Here is a 17,174-nt window from a genome sequence, read left to right on the forward strand (position 1 = left end):
CATCATAAATCTGCAGTGAAGTTTGCTTGGGGGAGATTAGTACTCGGATGGGTGACCTCCTAGGAAGTCCTCGTGTCACACCAATTTTTTTTCAGACATGTCATTCGACGTTACGCGCGTCTGGAACTAGGGTCCGCTGGTTTATACGCAAATGTGAGTCAAGAAGCAGGGGCATTTTAATCGATATTAGAATGAGAATGAGAGGTGAAGTGTGAACGCACAAGGAAACAAATGACGGGAGGGGGAAGAAAGGAGAAGGAGTGTATGTATTTGCAGCGCGAAATTAAACAGGTGCGATCTTACCAGCACTAAAGCCTCGGATCCCATCAGAACTCCGCAGTTAGGTGTGCTTGGGCGAGAGTAGTACTCGGATGGGTGACCACTTGGGAAGCCCTCGTCTTGCACCTATTTTTTTTCGGATGGGTTGTTCGATGTTAGGTGCGAATGAAATTATAAACTGCTGGTTCATTTGCAAAGGTGAGTCACGGTGCCGGGGCATATTACTTGATATTAGAACGAGAAAGAGAGATGCAGAGTGCACACACAAGGAAACAAATGCCGGGAGGGGGAAGAAAGGAGAAGGAGTTTATGTATTTGCAGCGCGAAATTAATCAGTTGCGATCATACCAGCACTAATGCAACAGATCCCATCATAACTCCGCAGTTAAGTGTGCTTGGGCGAGAGTAGTACTCGGATGGGTGACCACTTGGGAAGTCCTCATGTTGCACCCATTTTTTTGCAGATGATTCTTTCCACGTTACGTGCGACTTGAATTATGGTCCTCAGGTTTATTCGCAAATGTGAGTCACAGCGGTGTAGCATTTTACTTGATATTAGAACGAGAATGGGAGGTGCAGTGCGCACGCACAATGAAACAAATGACAGGAGGGGGAAGAAAGGGGAATGAGTTTATGTATTTGCAGCGCAAAATTAAACAGGTGCGATCATACCAGCACTAATGCACCGGATCCCATCAGAACTCCGAAGTGAAGTGTGCTTGGGCGAGAGTAGTACTCGGATGTGTGACCTCTTGGGAAGTCCTCGTATCGTAACAATTTTTTTTCAGAGGGGTCGTTCAACGTTACGCGCGACTGGAACTATGGTCCGCTGGTTTATACGCAAATGTAAGTCGAGAATCAGGGGCATTTTAATTGATATTAGAACGAGAAGGAGATGTGCAGTGTGAACGCACAAGGAAACAAATGATGGGAGGGGGGTAGGGAAGAAGGAGTGTATGTATTTTCAGCACGAAATTAAACAGGTGCGGTCACACCAGCACAAATGCACCGGATCCCATCATAACTCCGCAGTTAAGTGTGCTTTGGCGAAAGTAGTACAATGATGGGTTACCTCATGGGAAGTTCTCGTGTTGCACCCATTTTCTTTTTTTCAAATGTGCCGTTCGACGTTACGCGCGACTTTAATTATGGTCCGCAGATTTATTCGCAAATGTGAGTCACGGCGCCGTGGTATTTTACTTGATATTTGAACGAGAACGTGAGGTGCAGTGCGCACGCACAAGGAAATAAATGACGGGTGCTTGGGCGAGAGTAGCACTAGGATGGGTGACTTCCTGCGAAGTCCTTATATTTCACCCATTTTCTTAGGAAGTCCTCGTGTTGTACCTTTTTTTTTGCAGATGATTCTTTCGACGATACGCGCGACTTGAATTATGGTCCACAGGTTTATTCGCAAATGTGAGTCACGGCACCGTAGCATTTTACTTGACATTAGAACGAGCACAGGAGGTGCAGTGCGCACGCACAAGGAAACAAATGACGGGAGGGGGAAGAAAGGAGAAGGAGTTTATGTATCTGCAGCGCGAAATTAAACGGGTGCGATCATACCAGCACTAATGCACCGGATCCCATCAGAACTCCGCAGTTAAGTGAGTTTGGGCGAGAGTAGTACTCGAATGGGTGACCTCCTGGGAAGTCTTCGTGTCGCACCAATTTTATTTCAAACGGGTCGTTCGACGTTACACGCGACTGGAACTAGAGTCCACTGGTTTATACGCAAATGTGAGTCAAGAATCAGGGGCATTTTAATCGATATTAGAACGAGAAGGAGAGGTGCAGTGTGAACGCACAAGGAAACAAATGATGGGAGGGGGGGAGGGAAGAAGGAGTGTATGTATTTTCAGCACGAAATTAAACAGGTGCGGTCACACCAGCACAAAAGCACCGGATCCCATCAGAACTCCGTAGTTAAGTGTGCTTTGGCGAACGTAGTACAATGATGGGTTACCTCCTGGGAAGTTATCGTGTTGCACCCATTTTTTTTTTTCAAATGTGCCGTTCGACGTTACGCGCGACTTGAATTATGGTCATCAGGTTTATTCGCAAATGTGAGTCACGGCGCCGTGGTATTTTACTTGATATTAGAACGAGAACGGAAGGTGCAGTGCGCACGCACAAGGAAATAAATGACGGGAGGGGGAAGAAAGGGGAATGAGTTTATGTATTTTCTGCGCGAAATTAAACAGTTGCGATCATACCAGCACTAATGCACCGGATCCCATTTGAACTCCGCAGTGAAGTGTGCTTGGGCGAGATTAGTACTCGGATGGGTGACCTCCTGGGAAGTCCTCGTGTCGCACAAGTTTTTTTTCAGACGGGTCGTTCGACGTTACTCGCGTCTGGAACTTGGGTCCGCTGGTTTATACGCAAATGTGAGTCAAGAAGCAGAGGCATTTTAATCGATATTAGAACGAGAATGAGAGGTGAATTGTGAACGCACAAGGAAACAAATGATGGGAGGGGGGGAGGGAAGAAGGAGTGTATGTATTTTCAGCACGAAATTAAACAGGTGCGGTCACACCAGCACAAATGCATCGGATCCCATCAGAACTCCGCAGTTAAGTGTGCTTTGGCGAAAGTAGTACAATGATGGGTTACCTCATGGGAAGTTCTCGTGTTGCACCCATTTTCTTTTTTTCAAATGTGTCGTTCGACGTTACGCGCGACTTTAATTATGGTCCGCAGATTTATTCGCAAATGTGAGTCACAGCGCCGTGGTATTTTACTTGATATTTGAACGAGAACGTGAGGTGCAGTGCGCACGCACAAGGAAATAAATGACGGGTGCTTGGGCGAGAGTAGCACTAGGATGGGTGACTTCCTGCGAAGTCCTTATATTTCACCCATTTTCTTAGGAAGTCCTCGTGTTATACCTTTTTTTTTGCAGATGATTCTTTCGACGATACGCGCGACTTGAATTATGGTCCTCAGGTTTATTCGCAAATGTGAGTCACGGCACCGTAGCATTTTACTTGACATTAGAACGAGCACGGGAGGTGCAGTGTGCACGCACAAGGAAACAAATGACGGGAGGGGGAAGAAAGGAGAAGGAGTTTATGTATCTGCAGCGCGAAATTAAACGGGTGCGATCATACCAGCACTAATGCACCGGATCCCATCAGAACTCCGCAGTTAAGTGAGTTTGAGCGAGAGTAGTACTCGGATGGGTGACCTCCTGGGAAGTCTTCGTGTCGCACCAATTTTATTTCAAATGGGTCGTTCGACGTTACACGCGACTGGAACTAGAGTCCACTGGTTTATACGCAAATGTGAGTAAAGAATCAGGGGCATTTTAATCGATATTAGAACGAGAATGAGAGGTGCAGTGTGAACGCACAAGGAAACAAATGATGGGAGGGGGGGAGGGAAGAAGGAGTGTATGTATTTTCAGCACGAAATTAAACAGGTGCGGTCACACCAGCACAAAAGCACCGGATCCCATCAGAACTCCGTAGTTAAGTGTGCTTTGGCGAACGTAGTACAATGATGGGTTACCTCCTGGGAAGTTATCGTGTTGCACCCATTTTTTTTTTCAAATGTGCCGTTCGACGTTACGCGCGACTTAAATTATGGTCCTCAGGTTTATTCGCAAATGTGAGTCACGGCACCGTGGTATTTTACTTGATATTAGAACGAGAACGGAAGGTGCAGTGCGCACGCACAAGGAAATAAATGACGGGAGGGAGAAGAAAGGGGAATGAGTTTATGTATTTGCAGCGCGAAATTAAACAGTTGCGATCATACCAGCACTAATGCACCGGATCCCATTTGAACTCCGCAGTGAAGTGTGCTTGGGCGAGATTAGTACTCGGATGGGTGACCTCCTGGGAAGTCCTCGTGTCGCACAAGTTTTTTTTCAGACGGGTCGTTCGACGTTACTTGCGTCTGGATCTAGGGTCCGCTGGTTTATACGCAAATGTGAGTCAAGAAGCAGAGGCATTTTAATCGATATTAGAACGAGAATGAGAGGTGAAGTGTGAACGCACAAGGAAACAAATGATGGGAGGGGGGGAGGGAAGAAGGAGTGTATGTATTTTCAGCACGAAATTAAACAGGTGCGGTCACACCAGCACAAATGCATCGGATCCCATCAGAACTCCGCAGTTAAGTGTGCTTTGGCGAAAGTAGTACAATGATGGGTTACCTCCTGGGATGTTCTCGTGTTGCACCCATTTTCTTTTTTTCAGATGTCGAACGACCCGTCTGAAAAAAAAATTGGTGCGACACGAGGACTTCCCAGGAGGTCACCCATCCGAGTACTACTCTCGCCCAAGCACACTTAACTGCGGAGTTATGATGGGATCCGGTGCGTAAGTGGTGGTATGATCGCATCCATTTAATTCCGCGCTGCAAATACATAAACTCCTTCTCCTTTCTTCCCCCTCCCGTCATTTGTTTCCTTGTGCGTGCGCACTGCACCTCTCCTGCTCCTTCTAATATAAAGTAAAATGCTTCGGTGCCGTGACTCACATTTGCGGATAAACCTGAGGACCATAATTCAAGTCGCGCGTACTACTCTCGCCCAAGCACACTTAACTGCAGAGTTCTGATGGGATCCAGTGCATTAGTGCTGGTATGATACCACTTGTTTAATTTTGCGCTTCAAATACATACACTCCTTCTCTTTTCTTCATCCTCCCGTCATTTGTTTCCTTGTGCGTCCGCACTGCACCTCCCGTACTCGTTCTAATATCAAGTAAAATGCCACGGCGCCGTGACTCAAATTTGCGAATAAACATTCGGACCATAAATCAAGTCGCGCGTAACGTCGAAAGAATCATCTGCAAAAAGATGGGTGCAACACGAGGACCTCCCAAGAAAATGGGTGAAATATAAGGACTTCGCAGGAGGTCACCCATCCGAGTACTTTTCTCGCCCAAGCACCCTTAACTGCGGAGTTCTGATAGAATCTGTTGCATTAGTGCTGGTACGATCCCTCATGTTTCATTCTGCACTGCAAATACATACACTCTTTCTCCTTCCATCCCCCCTCCCGTCATTTATTTCCTTGTGCGTGCACTCTGCATCTCTCTTTCTCGTTCTAATATCAAGTAATATGCCCCGACACCGTGACTCACCTTTGCAAATAAACCAGCGGTTTATAATTTCATTCGCGCGTAACGTCGAACAACCCATCCGAAAAAAAATAGGTGCAACACGAGGGCTTCCCAGGTGGTCACCCATCCGAGTACTACCCTCACCCAAGCACACTTAACTGCGGAGTTCTGATGGGATCTGGAGCTTTAGTGCTGGTATGATCACACCTCTTTAAATTCGCACTGCAAATACATACACTCCTTCTCCTTTCTTCCCCCTCCCGTCATTTGTTTCCTTGTGCGTTCACACTTCACCTCTCATTCTCGTTCCAATATCAAGTAAAATACTACGGTGCCGTAACTCACATTTGCGAATAATGGGTGCAACACGAGAACTTCCCACGAGGTAACCCATCATTGTACTACTTTCACCAAAGCACACTTAACTGCGGGGTTCTGATGGGATCCGGTGCATTTGTGCTGGTATGATCGCACCTGTTAAATTTTGCGCTGCAAATACATAAACTCATTCCCCTTTCTTCCTCCTCCCGTCATTTGTTCCCTTGTGCGTGCACTCTGCATCCATCCTTCTCGTTCTAATATCGATCAAAATGCCCTTGCTTCTTGACTCACATTTGCGTATAAACCAGTGGACCCTAGTTCCAGTCGCGCGTAACGTCGAACGACCCGTCTGAAAAAAAAATTAGTGCGACACGAGGACTTCCAAGGAGGTCACCCATCCGAGTACTACTCTCGCCCAAGCACACTTAACTGCGGAGTTCTGATGGGATCCGGTGCATTAGTGCTGGTATGATCGCACCTGTTTAATTTCGCGCTGCAAATACATAAATTCTATCTCCTTCCTTCCCCCTCCCGTCATTTGTTTCCAAGTGCGTGCGCACTGCACGTTCAAATATCAAGTACAATGCCACGGCGCCGTGACTCACATTTGCGAATAAATCTGCGGACCATAATTAAAGTCGCGCGTAACGTCGAACGGCACATCTGAAAAAAAGAAAATGGGTGCAACACGAGAACTTCCCACGAGGTAACCCATCATTGTACTACTTTCACCAAAGCACACTTAACTGCGGGGTTCTGATGGGATCCGGTGCATTTGTGCTGGTATGATCGCACCTGTTAAATTTTGCGCTGCAAATACATAAACTCATTCCCCTTTCTTCCTCCTCCCGTCATTTGTTCCCTTGTGCGTGCACTCTGCATCCATCCTTCTCGTTCTAATATCGATCAAAATGCCCTTGCTTCTTGACTCACATTTGCGTATAAACCAGTGGACCCTAGTTCCAGTCGCGCGTAACGTCGAACGACCCGTCTGAAAAAAAAATTAGTGCGACACGAGGACTTCCCAGGAGGTCACCCATCCGAGTACTACTCTCGCCCGAGCACACTTAACTGCGGAGTTCTGATGGGATCCGGTGCATTAGTGCTGGTATGATCGCACCTGTTTAATTTTGCGCTGCAAATACAAAAATTCTATCTCCTTCCTTCCCCCTCCCGTCATTTGTTTCCAAGTGCGTCCTCTCGTTCTCGTTCAAATATCAAGTACAATGCCACGGCGCCGTGACTCACATTTGCGAATAAATCTGCGGACCATAATTAAAGTCGCGCGTAACGTCGAACGGCACATCTGAAAAAAAGAAAATGGGTGCAACACGAGAACTTCCCACGAGGTAACCCATCATTGTACTACTTTCACCAAAGCACACTTAACTGCGGGGTTCTGATGGGATCCGGTGCATTTGTGCTGGTATGATCGCACCTGTTAAATTTTGCGCTGCAAATACATAAACTCATTCCCCTTTCTTCCTCCTCCCGTCATTTGTTCCCTTGTGCGTGCACTCTGCATCCATCATTCTCGTTCTAATATCGATCAAAATGCCCTTGCTTCTTGACTCACATTTGCGTATAAACCAGTGGACCCTAGTTCCAGTCGCGCGTAACGTCGAACGACCCGTCTGAAAAAAAAAAATTAGTGCGACACGAGGACTTCCCAAGAGGTCACCCATCCAAGTACTACTCTCGCCCAAGCACACTTAACTGCGGAGTTCTGATGGGATCCGGTGCATTAGTGCTGGTATGATCGCACCCGTTTAATTTCGCGCTGCAAATACATAAATTCTATCTCCTTCCTTCCCCCTCCCGTCATTTGTTTCCAAGTGCGTGCGCACTGCACGTTCAAATATCAAGTACAATGCCACGGCGCAGTGACTCACATTTGCGAATAAATCTGCGGACCATAATTAAAGTCGCGCGTAACGTCGAACGGCACATCTGAAAAAAAAAAAATGGGTGCAACACGAGAACTTCCCACGAGGTAACCCATCATTGTACTATTTTCACCAAAGCACACTTAACTGCGGGGTTCTGATGGGATCCGGTGCATTTGTGCTGGTATGATCGCACCTGTTTAATTTTGCGCTGCAAATACAAAAATTCTATCTCCTTCCTTCCCCCTCCCGTCATTTGTTTCCAAGTTCGTCCTCTCGTTCTCGTTCAAATATCAAGTACAATGCCACGGCGCCGTGACTCACATTTGCGAATAAATCTGCGGACCATAATTAAAGTCGCGCGTAACGTCGAACGGCACATCTGAAAAAAAGAAAATGGGTGCAACACGAGAACCCACGAGGTAACCCATCATTGTACTACTTTCACCAAAGCACACTTAACTGCGGGGTTCTGATGGGATCCGGTGCATTTGTGCTGCTATGATCGCACCTGTTAAATTTTGCGCTGCAAATACATAAAGTCATTCCCCTTTCTTCATCCTCCCGTCATTTGTTCCCTTGTGCGTGCACTATGCATCCATCCTTCTCGTTCTAATATCGATGAAAATGCCCTTGCTTCTTGACTCACATTTGCGTATAAACCAGTGGACCCTAGTTCCAGTCGCGCGTAACGTCGAACGACCCGTCTGAAAAAAAAATTAGTGCGACACGAGGACTTCCCAGGAGGTCACCCATCCGAGTACTACTCTCGCACAAGCACACTTAACTGCGGAGTTCTGATGGGATCCGGTGAATTAGTGCTGGTATGATCGCACCTGTTTAATTTTGCGCTGCAAATACAGAAATTCTATCTCCTTCCTTCTCCCTCCCGTCATTTGTTTCCAAGTGCGTCCTCTCGTTCTCGTTCAAATATCAAGTACAATGCAACGGCGCCGTGACTCACATTTGCGAATAAATCTGCGGACCATAATTAAAGTCGCGCGTAACGTCGAACGACACCTCTGAAAAAAAGAAAATGGGTGCAACACGAGAACTTCCCACGAGGTAACCCATCATTGTACTACTTTCACCAAAGCACACTTAACTGCGGGGTTCTGATGGGATCCGGTGCATTTGTGCTGGTATGATCGCACCTGTTAAATTTTGCGCTGCAAATACATAAACTCATTCCCCTTTCTTCCTCCTCCCGTCATTTGTTCCCTTGTGCGTGCACTCTGCATCCATCCTTCTCGTTCTAATATCGATCAAAATGCCCTTGCTTCTTGACTCACATTTGCGTATAAACCAGTGGACCCTAGTTCCAGTCGCGCGTAACGTCGAACGACCCGTCTGAAAAAAAAATTAGTGCGACACGAGGACTTCCCAGGAGGTCACCCATCCGAGTACTACTCTCGCCCAAGCACACTTAACTACGGAGTTCTGATGGGATCCGGTGCATTAGTGCTGGTATGATCGCACCTGTTTAATTTCGCGCTGCAAATACATAAATTCTATCTCCTTCCTTCCCCCTCCCGTCATTTGTTTCCAAGTGCGTCCTCTCGTTCTCGTTCAAATATCAAGTACAATGCCACGGCGCCGTGACTCACATTTGCGAATAAATCTGCGGACCATAATTAAAGTCGCGCGTAACGTCGAACGGCACATCTGAAAAAAAGAAAATGGGTGCAACACGAGAACCCACGAGGTAACCCATCATTGTACTACTTTCACCAAAGCACACTTAACTGCGGGGTTCTGATGGGATCCGGTGCATTTGTGCTGGTATGATCGCACCTGTTAAATTTTGCGCTGCAAATACATAAACTCATTCCCCTTTCTTCATCCTCCCGTCATTTGTTCCCTTGTGCGTGCACTCTGCATCCATCCTTCTCGTTCTAATATCGATGAAAATGCCCTTGCTTCTTGACTCACATTTGTGTATAAACCAGTGGACCCTAATTCCAGTCGCGCGTAACGTCGAACGACCCGTCTGAAAAAAAAATTAGTGCGACACGAGGACTTCCCAGGAGGTCACCCATCCGAGTACTACTCTCGCCCAAGCGCACTTAACTGCGGAGTTCTGATGGGATCCGGTGCATTAGTGCTGGTATGATCGCACCTGTTTATTTTTGTGCTGCAAATACATAAATTCTATCTCCTTCCTTCCCCCTCCCGTCATTTGTTTCCAAGTGCGTCCTCTCGTTCTCGTTCAAATATCAAGTACAATGCCACGGCGCCGTGACTCACATTTGCGAATAAATCTGCGGACCATAATTAAAGTCGCGCGTAACGTCGAACGGCACATCTGAAAAAAAGAAAATGGGTGCAACACGAGAACGTCCCACGAGGTAACCCATCATTGTACTACTTTCACCAAAGCACACTTAACTGCGGGGTTCTGATGGGATCCGGTGCATTTGTGCTGGTATGATCGCACCTGTTAAATTTTGCGCTGCAAATACATAAACTCATTCCCCTTTCTTCCTCCTCCCGTCATTTGTTCCCTTGTGCGTGCACTCTGCATCCATCCTTCTCGTTCTAATATCGATCAAAATGCTCTTGCTTCTTGACTCACATTTGCGTATAAACCAGTGGACCCTAGTTCCAGTCGCGCGTAACGTCGAACGACCCGTCTGAAAAAAAAATTAGTGCGACACGAGGACTTCCCAGGAGGTCACCCATCCGAGTACTACTCTCGCACAAGCACACTTAACTGCGGAGTTCTGATGGGATCCGGTGAATTAGTGCTGGTATGATCGCACCTGTTTAATTTTGCGCTGCAAATACAGAAATTCTATCTCCTTCCTTCTCCCTCCCGTCATTTGTTTCCAAGTGCGTCCTCTCGTTCTCGTTCAAATATCAAGTACAATGCCACGGCGCCGTGACTCACATTTGCGAATAAATCTGCGGACCATAATTAAAGTCGCGCGTAACGTCGAACGGCACATCTGAAAAAAAAGAAAATGGGTGCAACACGAGAACTTCCCACGAGGTAACCCATCATTGTACTACTTTCACCAAAGCACACTTAACTGCGGGGTTCTGATGGGATCCGGTGCATTTGTGCTGGTATGATCGCACCTGTTAAATTTTGCGCTGCAAATACATAAACTCATTCCCCTTTCTTCCTCCTCCCGTCATTTGTTCCCTTGTGCGTGCACTCTGCATCCATCCTTCTCGTTCTAATATCGATCAAAATGCCCTTGCTTCTTGACTCACATTTGCGTATAAACCAGTGGACCCTAGTTCCAGTCGCGCGTAACGTCGAACGACCCGTCTGAAAAAAAAATTAGTGCGACACGAGGAATTCCCAGGAGGTCACCCATCCGAGTACTACTCTCGCCCAAGCACACTTAACTGCGGAGTTCTGATGGGATCCGGTGCATTAATGCTGGTATGATCGCATTTTTTTAATTTTGCGCTGCAAATACAGAAATTCTAGCTCCTTCCTTCCCCCTCCCGTCATTTGTTTCCAAGTGCGTCCTCTCGTTCTCGTTCAAATATCAAGTACAATGCCACGGCACCGTGACTCACATTTGCGAATAAATCTGCGGACCATAATTAAAGTCGCGCGTAATGTCGAACGGCACATCTGAAAAAAAAAAAGAAAATGGGTGCAACACGAGAACTTCCCACGAGGTAACCCATCATTGTACTACTTTCACCAAAGCACACTTAACTGCGGGGTTCTGATGGGATCCGGTGCATTTGTGCTGGTATGATCGCACCTGTTAAATTTTGCGCTGCAAATACATAAACTCATTCCCCTTTCTTCCTCCTCCCGTCATTTGTTCCCTTGTGCGTGCACTCTGCATCCATCCTTCTCGTTCTAATATCGATCAAAATGCCCTTGCTTCTTGACTCACATTTGCGTATAAACCAGTGGACCCTAGTTCCAGTCGCGCGTAACGTCGAACGACCCGTCTGAAAAAAAAATTAGTGCGACACGAGGACTTCCCAGGAGGTCACCCATCCGAGTACTACTCTCGCCCAAGCACACTTAACTGCGGAGTTCTGATGGGATCCGGTGCATTAGTGCTGGTAAGATCGTAAGTGTGCTTGGGCGAGAGTAGTACTCGAATGGGTGACCTCCTGGGAAGTCCTCGTATGGCAATAATTTTTTTTCAGATGGGTCGTTCGACGTTAGGCACGACTGGAACTATGGTCCGCTGGTTTATACGCAAATGTGAGTCAAAAATCAGGGGCATTTTAATCGATATTAGAACGAGAAGTAGAGGTGCAGTGTGAACGCACAAGGAAACAAATGATGGGAGGGGGGAGGGAAGAAGGGGTGTATGTATTTTCAGCACGAAATTAAACATGTGCGGTCACACAAGCACAAATGTACCGGATCCCATCAGAACTCCGCAGTTATGTGTGCTTTGGCGAAAGTAGTACAATGATGGGTTACCTCCTGGGAAGTTCTCGTGTTGCACCAATTTTTTTTTTTTCAGATGTGCCGTTCGACGTTACGCGCGACTTTAATTATGGTCCGCAGATTTATTCGCAAATGTGAGTCACGGCGCCGTGGCATTTTACTTGATATTTGAACGAGAACGAGAGGTACAATGCGCACGCACAAGAAAACAAATGACGGGAAGGGGAAGAAAGGAGAAGGAGTTTATGTATTTGCAGCGCCGAATAAAACGAGTGGCATCATACCAGCACTGATGCACTGGAACCCATCAAAACTCTGCAGTTAAGTGTGCTTGGGCGTGAGTAGTACTCGGATGGGTGACCTCTTGGGAAATCCTCGTGTCGCAACAATTTTTTTTCAGATGGGTCGTTCGACGTTACGCACGACTGGAACTATGGTCCGCTGGTTTATATGCAAATGTGAGTCAAGAATCAGGGGCATTTTAATCGATATTAGAACGAGAAGGAGAGGTGCAGTGTGAACGCACAAGGAAACAAATGATGGGAGGGGGGTAGGGAAGAAGGAGTGTATGTATTTTCAGCACGAAATTAAACAGGTGCGGTCACACCAGCACAAATGCACCGGATCCAATCAGAACTCCGCAGTTAAGTGTGCTTTGGCGAAAGTAGTACAATGATGGGTTACCTCATGGGAAGTTCTCGTGTTGCACCCATTTTCTTTTTTTCAAATGTGCCGTTCGACGTTACGCGCGACTTTAATTATGGTCCGCAGATTTATTCGCAAATGTGAGTCACGGCGCTGTGGTATTTTATTTGATATTTGAACGAGAACGTGAGGTGCAGTGTGCACGCACAAGGAAACAAATGACGGGAGGGGGAAGAAAGGAGAAGGAGTTTATGTATTTGCAGCGCGAAATTAGAAATGTGCGATCATACTAGCACAAATGCACCGGATCCCATTAGAACTCCGCAGTTAAGTGTGATTCGGCGAGAGTAATACTCGGATGGGTGACCTCCTGGGAAGTCCTCATGTCGCACTAATTTTTTTTTTTCAGACCAGTCGTTCGACGTTATGCGCGACTGCAACTAGGGTCCACTGGTTTATACGCAAATGTGAGTCAAGAAGCAGGGGCATTTTAATCGATATTAGAACGAGAAAGAGAGATGCAGAGTGCACGCACAAGGAAACAAATGACGGGAGGGGGAGGGAAGGAGAAAGAGTGTATGTATTTTCAGCACGAAATGAAACAGGTGCGATCATACCAGCACTAATGCATCGGAGTCTATCAGAACTCCATAGGTAAGGGTGCTTGGGTGAGAGTAGTACTAGCATGGGTTACCTCCTGCGAAGTCCTTATATTTCACCCATTTTCTTGTAAAGTTCTCGTGTTGCACCCATTTTTTTGTAGATGATTTTTTCGACGTTACGCGCGACTGGAACTATGGTCCGCTGGTTTATACGCAAATGTGAGTCAAGAATCATGGGCATTTTAATCGATATTAGAATGAGAAGGAGAGGTGCAGTGTGAACGCACAAGGAAACAAATGATGGGAGGGGGGTAGGGAAGAAGGAGTGTATGTATTTTTAGCACGAAATTAAACAGGTGCGGTCACACCAGCACAAATGCATCGGATCCCATCAGAACTCCGCAGTTAAGTGTGCTTTGGCGAAAGTAGTACAATGATGGGTTACCTCATGGGAAGTTCTCGTGTTGCACCCATTTTCTTTTTTTCAAATGTGCCGTTCGACGTTACGCGTGACTTTAATTATGGTCCGCAGATTTATTCGCAAATGTGAGTCACGGCGCTGTGGTATTTTACTTGATATTTGAACGAGAACGTGAGGTGCAGTGTGCACGCACAAGGAAACAAATGATGGGAGGGGGAAGAAAGGAGAAGGAGTTTATGTATTTGCAGCGCGAAATTAGAAATGTGCGATCATACTAGCACTAATGCACTGGATCCCATTAGAACTCCGCAGTTAAGTATGATTCGGCGAGAGTAATACTCGGATGGGTGACCTCCTGGGAAGTCCTCGTGTCGCACTAATTTTTTTTTTCAGACCGGTCGTTCGACGTTATGCGCGACTGCAACTAGGGTCCACTGGTTTATACGCAAATGTGAGTCAAGAAGCAGGAGCATTTTAATCGATATTAGAACGAGAAGGAGAGATGCAGAGTGCACGCACAAGGAAACAAATGACGGGAGGGGGAGGGAAGGAGAAAGAGTGTATGTATTTTCAGCACGAAATGAAACATGTGCGATCATACCAGCACTAATGCATCAGATTCTATCAGAACTCCATAGGTAAGGGTGCTTGGGCGAGAGTAGTACTAGCATGGGTTACCTCCTGCGAAGTCCTTATATTTCACCCATTTTCTTGCAAAGTTCTCGTGTTGCACCCATTTTTTTGCAGATGATTCTTTCGACGTTACGCGCGACTTGAATTATGGTCCTCAGGTTTATTCGCAAATGTGAGTCAAGAAGCAGGGGCATTTTAATCGATATTAGAATGAGAAGGAGAGGTGCAGTGTGAACGCACAAGGAAACAATTGACGGGAGGGGGGATGGAGGGAGAAAAAGTGTATGTATTTACAGCGCAGAATGAAACATGAGCAATCATACCAGCACCAATGCAACGGATTCTATCAGAACTCCACAAGTTAAGGGTGCTTGGGCGAGAGTAGCTCTAGGATGGGTGACCTCCTGCGAAGTCCTTATATTTCACCCATTTTCTTAGGAAGTCCTCGTGTTGCACCCATTTTTTTTCAGATGATTCTTTCGACGATACGCGCGACTTGAATTATGGTCCTCAAGTTTATTCACAAATGTGAGTCACGGCACCGTAGCATTTTACTTGATATTAGAACGAGCACGGGAGGTGCAGTGCGCACGCACAAGGAAACAAATGACGGGAGGGGGAAGAAAGGAGAAGGAGTATATGTATTTGCAGCGCAAAATTAAACGGGTGCGATCATACCAGCATTAATGCACCGGATCCCATCAGAACTCCGTAGTTAAGTGTGCTTGGGCGAGAGTAGTACTCGGATGGGTGACCTCTTGGGAAGTCCTCGTGTCGCACCAATTTATTTTCAGACGGGTCATTCGACGTTACGCGTGACTGGAACTAGGGTCCGCTGGTTTATACGCAAATGTGAGTCAAGAAGCAGGGGCATTTTAATCGATATTTGAACGAGAAGGAGAGATGCAGAGTGCACGCACAAGGAAACAAATGACGGGAGGGGGGATGGAGGGAGAAAAAGTGTATGTATTTGCAGCGCAGAATGAAACATGAGCAATCATACCAGCACCAATGCAACGGATTCTATCAGAACTCCGCAAGTTAAGGGTGCTTGGGCGAGAGTAGCACTAGGATGGGTGACCTCCTGCGAAGTCCTTATATTTCACCCATTTTCTTAGGAAGTCCTCGTGTTGCACCCATTTTTTTGCAGATGATTCTTTCGACGATACGCGCGACTTGAATTATGGTCCTCAGGTTTGTTCGCAAATGTGAGTCACGGCACCGTAGCATTTTACTTGATATTAGAACGAGCACGGGAGGTGCAGTGCGCACGCACAAGGAAACAAATGACGGGAGGGGGAAGAAAGGAGAAGGAGTATATGTATTTGCAGTGCAAAATTAAACGGGTGCGATCATTCCAGCATTAATGCACCGGATCCCATCAGAACTCCGCAGTTAAGTGTGCTTGGGCGAGAGTAGTACTCGGATGGGTGACCTCCTGGGAAGTCCTCGTGTCGCACCAATTTATTTTCAGACGGGTCGTTCGACGTTACGCGCGACTGGAACTAGGGTCCGCTGGTTTATACGCAAATGTGAGTCAAGAAGCAGAAGCATTTTAATCGATATTAGAACGAGAAGGAGAGGTGCAGTGTGAACGCACAAGGAAACAATTGATGGGAGGGAGAGGGAAGGAGAAGGAGTGTATGTATTTTCAGCACGAAATGAAACAGGTGCGATCATAGCAGCACTAATGCAACGGATTCTATCAGAACTCTGTAGGTAAGGGTGCTTGGGCGAGAGTAGTACTAGCATGGGTTACCTCCTGCGAAGTCCTTATATTTCACCCATTTTCTTGTGAAGTCCTCGTGTAACACGCACTTTTTTGCAGATGATTCTTTCGACGTTACGCGCGACTTGAATTATGGTCCTCAGGTTTATTCGCAAATGTCAGTCACGGCGCTGTAGCATTTTACTTGATATTAGAACGAGAACGGGAGCTGCAGTGCGCACGCACAAGGAAACATATGACGGGAGGGGGAAGAAAGGGGAATGAGTTTATGTATTTGCAGCCCGAAATTAAACAGGTGCGATCGTACCAGCACTAATGCAGCGGATCCCATCATAACTCCGCAGTGAAGTGTGCTTGGGCGAGATTAGTACTCGGATGGGTGACCTCCTGGGAAGTCCTCGTGTCACACCAATTTTTTTTCAGACAGGTCATTCGACGTTACGCGCGTCTGGAATTAGGGTCCGCTGGTTTATATGCAAATGTGAGTCAAGAAGCAGGGGCATTTTAATCGATATTAGAACGAGAATGAGAGGTGAAGTGTGAACGCACAAGGAAACAAATGACAGGAGGGGGAAGAAAGGAGAAGGAGTGTATGTATTTGCAGCGCGAAATTAAATAGGTGCGATCTTACCAGCACTAAAGCCTCGGATCCCATCAGAACTTCGCAGTTAGGTGTGCTTGGGCGAGAGTAGTACTCGGATGGGTGACCACTTGGGAAGCCCTCGTCTTGCACCTATTTTTTTTCGGATGGGTTGTTCGACGTTAGGCGCGAATGGAATTATAAACCACTGGTTCATTTGCAAAGGTGAGTCACGGTGCCGGGGCATATTACTTGATATTAGAATGAGAAAGAGAGATGCAGAGTGCACACACAAGGAAACAAATGACGGGAGGGGGAAGAAAGGAGAAGGAGTTTATGTATTTGCAGCGCGAAATTAATCAGGTTCGATCATACCAGCACTAGTGCAACAGATCCCATCATAACTCCGCAGCTAAGTGTGCTTGGGCGAGAGTAGTACTCAGATGGGTGACCACTTGGGAAGTCCTCGTGTTGCACCCATTTTTTTGCAGATGATTCTTTCAACGTTACGTGCGACTTGAATTATGGTCCTCAGGTTTATTCGCAAATGTGAGTCACAGCGGTGTAGCATTTTACTTGATATTAGAACGAGAACGGGAGGTGCAGTGCGCACGCACAAGGA

At 46.7% G+C, this 17,174-nt stretch overlaps 9 non-coding genes and 34 pseudogenes across 9 annotated transcripts; 23 read left to right on the forward strand and 20 right to left on the reverse strand.

Moving 5' to 3' along the window:
• Positions 1-289: 289 nt before the first annotated feature.
• LOC148259367 (5S ribosomal RNA) lies at positions 290-408 on the forward strand (annotated as a pseudogene).
• Positions 409-613: 205 nt separating this feature from the next.
• LOC148259368 (5S ribosomal RNA) lies at positions 614-732 on the forward strand (annotated as a pseudogene).
• Positions 733-937: 205 nt separating this feature from the next.
• On the forward strand, positions 938-1,056 carry LOC148259369 (5S ribosomal RNA; annotated as a pseudogene).
• Positions 1,057-1,260: 204 nt separating this feature from the next.
• LOC148259370 (5S ribosomal RNA) lies at positions 1,261-1,379 on the forward strand (annotated as a pseudogene).
• A 455-nt stretch (positions 1,380-1,834) lies between these two features.
• LOC148259371 (5S ribosomal RNA) lies at positions 1,835-1,953 on the forward strand (annotated as a pseudogene).
• A 204-nt stretch (positions 1,954-2,157) lies between these two features.
• LOC148259372 (5S ribosomal RNA) lies at positions 2,158-2,276 on the forward strand (annotated as a pseudogene).
• A 208-nt stretch (positions 2,277-2,484) lies between these two features.
• Positions 2,485-2,603, forward strand: LOC148259373 (5S ribosomal RNA; annotated as a pseudogene).
• Positions 2,604-2,807: 204 nt separating this feature from the next.
• LOC148259374 (5S ribosomal RNA) lies at positions 2,808-2,926 on the forward strand (annotated as a pseudogene).
• Positions 2,927-3,381: 455 nt separating this feature from the next.
• Positions 3,382-3,500, forward strand: LOC148259375 (5S ribosomal RNA; annotated as a pseudogene).
• Positions 3,501-3,704: 204 nt separating this feature from the next.
• On the forward strand, positions 3,705-3,823 carry LOC148259376 (5S ribosomal RNA; annotated as a pseudogene).
• A 207-nt stretch (positions 3,824-4,030) lies between these two features.
• Positions 4,031-4,149, forward strand: LOC148259377 (5S ribosomal RNA; annotated as a pseudogene).
• A 204-nt stretch (positions 4,150-4,353) lies between these two features.
• Positions 4,354-4,472, forward strand: LOC148259378 (5S ribosomal RNA; annotated as a pseudogene).
• Positions 4,473-4,515: 43 nt separating this feature from the next.
• Positions 4,516-4,634, reverse strand: LOC148259379 (5S ribosomal RNA; annotated as a pseudogene).
• An 813-nt stretch (positions 4,635-5,447) lies between these two features.
• On the reverse strand, positions 5,448-5,566 carry LOC148259380 (5S ribosomal RNA). Its single transcript, XR_015820239.1, has one exon. It is a non-coding gene; the product is annotated as a 5S ribosomal RNA (ribosomal RNA).
• Positions 5,567-5,714: 148 nt separating this feature from the next.
• Positions 5,715-5,833, reverse strand: LOC148259381 (5S ribosomal RNA; annotated as a pseudogene).
• A 206-nt stretch (positions 5,834-6,039) lies between these two features.
• LOC148259382 (5S ribosomal RNA) lies at positions 6,040-6,158 on the reverse strand. The gene has a single exon (XR_015819772.1). It is a non-coding gene; the product is annotated as a 5S ribosomal RNA (ribosomal RNA).
• Positions 6,159-6,356: 198 nt separating this feature from the next.
• Positions 6,357-6,475, reverse strand: LOC148259383 (5S ribosomal RNA; annotated as a pseudogene).
• A 206-nt stretch (positions 6,476-6,681) lies between these two features.
• LOC148259384 (5S ribosomal RNA) lies at positions 6,682-6,800 on the reverse strand. Its single transcript, XR_015820897.1, has one exon. It is a non-coding gene; the product is annotated as a 5S ribosomal RNA (ribosomal RNA).
• Positions 6,801-6,999: 199 nt separating this feature from the next.
• LOC148259385 (5S ribosomal RNA) lies at positions 7,000-7,118 on the reverse strand (annotated as a pseudogene).
• A 208-nt stretch (positions 7,119-7,326) lies between these two features.
• On the reverse strand, positions 7,327-7,445 carry LOC148259386 (5S ribosomal RNA). The gene has a single exon (XR_015820304.1). It is a non-coding gene; the product is annotated as a 5S ribosomal RNA (ribosomal RNA).
• Positions 7,446-7,643: 198 nt separating this feature from the next.
• Positions 7,644-7,762, reverse strand: LOC148259387 (5S ribosomal RNA; annotated as a pseudogene).
• A 521-nt stretch (positions 7,763-8,283) lies between these two features.
• On the reverse strand, positions 8,284-8,402 carry LOC148259388 (5S ribosomal RNA; annotated as a pseudogene).
• A 199-nt stretch (positions 8,403-8,601) lies between these two features.
• LOC148259389 (5S ribosomal RNA) lies at positions 8,602-8,720 on the reverse strand (annotated as a pseudogene).
• Positions 8,721-8,926: 206 nt separating this feature from the next.
• LOC148259390 (5S ribosomal RNA) lies at positions 8,927-9,045 on the reverse strand. The gene has a single exon (XR_015820809.1). It is a non-coding gene; the product is annotated as a 5S ribosomal RNA (ribosomal RNA).
• A 199-nt stretch (positions 9,046-9,244) lies between these two features.
• On the reverse strand, positions 9,245-9,360 carry LOC148259391 (5S ribosomal RNA; annotated as a pseudogene).
• Positions 9,361-9,566: 206 nt separating this feature from the next.
• LOC148259392 (5S ribosomal RNA) lies at positions 9,567-9,685 on the reverse strand. Its single transcript, XR_015819649.1, has one exon. It is a non-coding gene; the product is annotated as a 5S ribosomal RNA (ribosomal RNA).
• A 199-nt stretch (positions 9,686-9,884) lies between these two features.
• Positions 9,885-10,003, reverse strand: LOC148259393 (5S ribosomal RNA; annotated as a pseudogene).
• Positions 10,004-10,209: 206 nt separating this feature from the next.
• On the reverse strand, positions 10,210-10,328 carry LOC148259394 (5S ribosomal RNA; annotated as a pseudogene).
• Positions 10,329-10,528: 200 nt separating this feature from the next.
• On the reverse strand, positions 10,529-10,647 carry LOC148259395 (5S ribosomal RNA; annotated as a pseudogene).
• Positions 10,648-10,853: 206 nt separating this feature from the next.
• Positions 10,854-10,972, reverse strand: LOC148259396 (5S ribosomal RNA). Its single transcript, XR_015819743.1, has one exon. It is a non-coding gene; the product is annotated as a 5S ribosomal RNA (ribosomal RNA).
• Positions 10,973-11,175: 203 nt separating this feature from the next.
• On the reverse strand, positions 11,176-11,294 carry LOC148259397 (5S ribosomal RNA; annotated as a pseudogene).
• Positions 11,295-11,500: 206 nt separating this feature from the next.
• On the reverse strand, positions 11,501-11,619 carry LOC148259398 (5S ribosomal RNA; annotated as a pseudogene).
• A 265-nt stretch (positions 11,620-11,884) lies between these two features.
• On the forward strand, positions 11,885-12,003 carry LOC148259399 (5S ribosomal RNA; annotated as a pseudogene).
• Positions 12,004-12,213: 210 nt separating this feature from the next.
• On the forward strand, positions 12,214-12,331 carry LOC148259400 (5S ribosomal RNA; annotated as a pseudogene).
• A 204-nt stretch (positions 12,332-12,535) lies between these two features.
• On the forward strand, positions 12,536-12,654 carry LOC148259401 (5S ribosomal RNA; annotated as a pseudogene).
• A 209-nt stretch (positions 12,655-12,863) lies between these two features.
• On the forward strand, positions 12,864-12,982 carry LOC148259402 (5S ribosomal RNA; annotated as a pseudogene).
• Positions 12,983-13,543: 561 nt separating this feature from the next.
• LOC148259403 (5S ribosomal RNA) lies at positions 13,544-13,662 on the forward strand (annotated as a pseudogene).
• Positions 13,663-13,871: 209 nt separating this feature from the next.
• LOC148259404 (5S ribosomal RNA) lies at positions 13,872-13,990 on the forward strand (annotated as a pseudogene).
• Positions 13,991-14,907: 917 nt separating this feature from the next.
• On the forward strand, positions 14,908-15,026 carry LOC148259405 (5S ribosomal RNA). The gene has a single exon (XR_015820949.1). It is a non-coding gene; the product is annotated as a 5S ribosomal RNA (ribosomal RNA).
• Positions 15,027-15,587: 561 nt separating this feature from the next.
• Positions 15,588-15,706, forward strand: LOC148259406 (5S ribosomal RNA). Its single transcript, XR_015819694.1, has one exon. It is a non-coding gene; the product is annotated as a 5S ribosomal RNA (ribosomal RNA).
• A 559-nt stretch (positions 15,707-16,265) lies between these two features.
• Positions 16,266-16,384, forward strand: LOC148259407 (5S ribosomal RNA; annotated as a pseudogene).
• Positions 16,385-16,589: 205 nt separating this feature from the next.
• LOC148259408 (5S ribosomal RNA) lies at positions 16,590-16,708 on the forward strand (annotated as a pseudogene).
• Positions 16,709-16,913: 205 nt separating this feature from the next.
• On the forward strand, positions 16,914-17,032 carry LOC148259409 (5S ribosomal RNA; annotated as a pseudogene).
• The last annotated feature ends 142 nt before the right edge of the window (positions 17,033-17,174 follow it).

This window comes from Carica papaya, chromosome 5 (assembly GCF_054855325.1).
Source record: "Carica papaya isolate Zhongbai chromosome 5, ASM5485532v1, whole genome shotgun sequence".
NCBI lineage: Eukaryota > Viridiplantae > Streptophyta > Magnoliopsida > Brassicales > Caricaceae > Carica > Carica papaya.